Source organism: Monodelphis domestica, chromosome 3 (assembly GCF_027887165.1).
Source record: "Monodelphis domestica isolate mMonDom1 chromosome 3, mMonDom1.pri, whole genome shotgun sequence".
In the NCBI taxonomy this organism is placed as follows: domain Eukaryota; kingdom Metazoa; phylum Chordata; class Mammalia; order Didelphimorphia; family Didelphidae; genus Monodelphis; species Monodelphis domestica.
The window spans coordinates 343,890,860-343,893,865 of record NC_077229.1 but is presented as its reverse complement, the minus strand read 5'-3'; the positions used below and the strand labels follow the sequence as shown (position 1 = coordinate 343,893,865).

General features: G+C 35.5%; 1 pseudogene; it reads right to left on the bottom strand.

Moving 5' to 3' along the window:
* Nucleotides 1-2,381: 2,381 nt before the first annotated feature.
* Nucleotides 2,382-2,737, bottom strand: LOC100617227 (RNA guanine-N7 methyltransferase-activating subunit-like protein; annotated as a pseudogene).
* Nucleotides 2,738-3,006: the final 269 nt, after the last annotated feature.

The following is a 3,006-nucleotide window of genomic DNA, read 5'->3' as shown; positions in this document are numbered from 1 at the left end:
ATGCTCATGATTAAAAAAAGTACCAAAAAGAAGGTGTGCCAGTCATTACACATTATTTACGGAATCACTGGACTGCCTTGAATTGCAAAGAAAGGGGGAATAAAATGAAGTTGTTGCTGTTAACATTGCTTCATTCCCATTTGCTCTTGGTTTGAGGTCCAGGAGAGAAGGAAGGGAATTTCCTTTGTGCCTATGTTTCTGGTGTGGTGAAAAAAGTTCTGAAGCAAAGTTGGAAGAAAGATAATGGAGTCTAATGTTCTTAATAATACTGCTTGCATAATCTTGGACAAATTATCGAAGTTGCTCTAAAACTTAGGCTTTCCTGATGTGACTTCTAAGAACTCTGACTTCCACACCCCAATGAGACATAGGCATAAGATTTTATTGGGGCTTATCAGGGATCTAGTTGTGGTGTTTAGGCTTCAATGACTCACACTTAGTGTTCCAGGGCAGGGCAATGTCCCTCAATCATTGCAGGGAAGGCTGGATGTGATGTTTAGTGAAGACTCCTAGGCAACCATTAAATGAAGGACAGGTTCATAACTCTGAAAGGGACATCAGAGGTCAACTAGTTCTACTCTCTCACTCCATTTTGCAATTGAAGAAATTGAAGATTGGGGAGATTTAAGTGAATTTGGGTGATAGGATAAAAAAATCTATGGCAATAAAGGATATCAAAGGTTATCTTGCCCAACCCCTTCATTTGATAGGTTTTGCAGATGAGGAAGGTAAGGCCTAGAGAAAGATTATAGACTTGGAAGGAACTTCAGAGACCATCTGGTCCAACAGACTCTTTTTTACAGATAGGGTAAATCCAGGCATATTGATTTACCCAAAGATTACTAAGTGCCAAGGTAGCTAGAGGGTATAGTGGATAGAGCTTGGAATCAGGAAGATCTGAATTTAAATATAGCAACAGATACTAGCTGTGTGGTCATTGGCAAGACACTTAACCCTATTTTCCTCAGTTCCTCATCTGTAAAATGAGGATAAAATGGAAAAGGAAATGGCAAACCACTGCAGTATCTTTGCAAAACAAAAAAAACAAAATAAAACAAACAAACAAACAAAAATAAAAACATTCCATGGTCATAGTCCATGAAGTCATGTTGAGTGGAACACAACTGAACAAGTGTCAGAGGCAGGATTTGAACCTAGGTTTTTTTACTCCAGAGCCAATGCTTTTCTGATGTGGATAGTATGTAAGATAAACTCTATATACTTTATAGAAATCATTATGTCATATAATTAGTCACAGGATTTAGAATTCAGATATATGTTAAAAATCATCTTGTCTAATATGTTTATTTTGCAGATGGGGAACAGGACCTGTAAAACTTAACTATATATATATTTTCAAATGTAGATCCTCCCCATGGTCAAGTGAGCTACTGTTGCTTTAATATGACCCTTGAATAAAAATGTAATTATAATAGGTATCATAATGGGAGTATAAAAATAGAGAAAAGATTTAAAAATCACACAATTATTACATGTCTATAAGATACAGAAGGTTCTATGTTTGGCAGAGAAAAAAATAATGTAAAATCTAAGCTATCATGTCTATAAAAATAAAGTAGAGCTAAAATATTGAGTTATGTTTTGTATGATGTTTGGAAAGAAATGGTTGAAAATAATAGGTTAAAATGTCTAGATTTTGCTTGAATTTCAATCCTGTGTTTTTCAGTGAATGAGAAGCTCTCTCTTCTGCTGTCCACACACCAAAAAACTCATTCTATTATATAATGCAAAAAACCCCATATCTATGCCCACTTAATACAAAAATAAAAATTATTTTCTTATTTTACATTTTTATTCTTGTTTTCCTTTTAATACTAATATAGCATTCAGACCTCTAGAATAGACATTCACATAGTATAGTTATTTCTAAATCAAAGCCAAGTGAAAGGTAAATCAATTATAATTTGTTTCAGTTGCTGTTAAATACAGTATTTTTGAAAGCCAAATGTAACTGTCTCTTGATTTATTTCATTAAACTCTGTCAATTTTCAGAAATAATTTCATCCATGTTTACAGATAGTCCTTTAAATTTGAGAGAAAGAAAACATTTTTCCTATTTCTAATGATGCCTGTATTACAAACTTATGACTACTGGCAGCCTTACATGGAAATTCCATGCACCAACAATATGTGAAATGAAGTTGAATTTGAGGTAGAAGTTGAACAATGTAGTCCATAACTTCTTCACAGAACTTGACATTCCCAGCCACCATCACATCTTTCTAGTTTCTTTGTACATGACAGCCTCAAGTTGTGTAAAATTAGTTATACAAAATTATGTACAAAAAAACAAGACAGGTAGGCTTTTGACATGTTAAAAGAGAATGTATGGTTTTCCTTGATAGATGTCAACATTTATGTTAATAGTAGCCATAAGGAGGCCATTGATTATAACTATAATTTCCATACTGATGATGGTAATAAGGTTCTTGTCAGTGCTGCTGATAATTATTACCCCAGGGTCTTCCATGCCACTGATTAGATCTGTTGTAACTGGGCTAACCCTGCCTGCCATCACTTGCTCGAAATTGTCTTGTTATCTTGCAACCTATTGCCTCTGTTTTTTGGATCACCACTAGATCAACTGTTCCATTCTGACAATCAGAGGGGAGTCTATGGGGCATTTCAAGTATTCTAGGTACTCTGTCTCATTTTCTGTGAATCGGTTGGAAAATATCAATTCAAAATTTGGAACAGCATCAAGAATGTCAGCCATTTTGAAATCTTCCCCCAATGTCTTAGAGTTGTTCCACTGTTGACTTTTTTTGTTGGAAAAAAAAAATCGAAGTCCTCAAGAATCAATCTCTTTCTCAAAGCATGGCTCAGTTTATCCCTGTGCAGTCCTTCAGCACCAAAGAGCCTGCGCCTGTGCCTCCTCTCTTCAAGGTCTGCGTTCTGGGGCCACCAACCTAGCCCAAGTTGTGTTTTAAAGCAAAAGGGGAACTTAGGTTAAGGACAGCATTTTGGGGAATTGGGTACAGACTT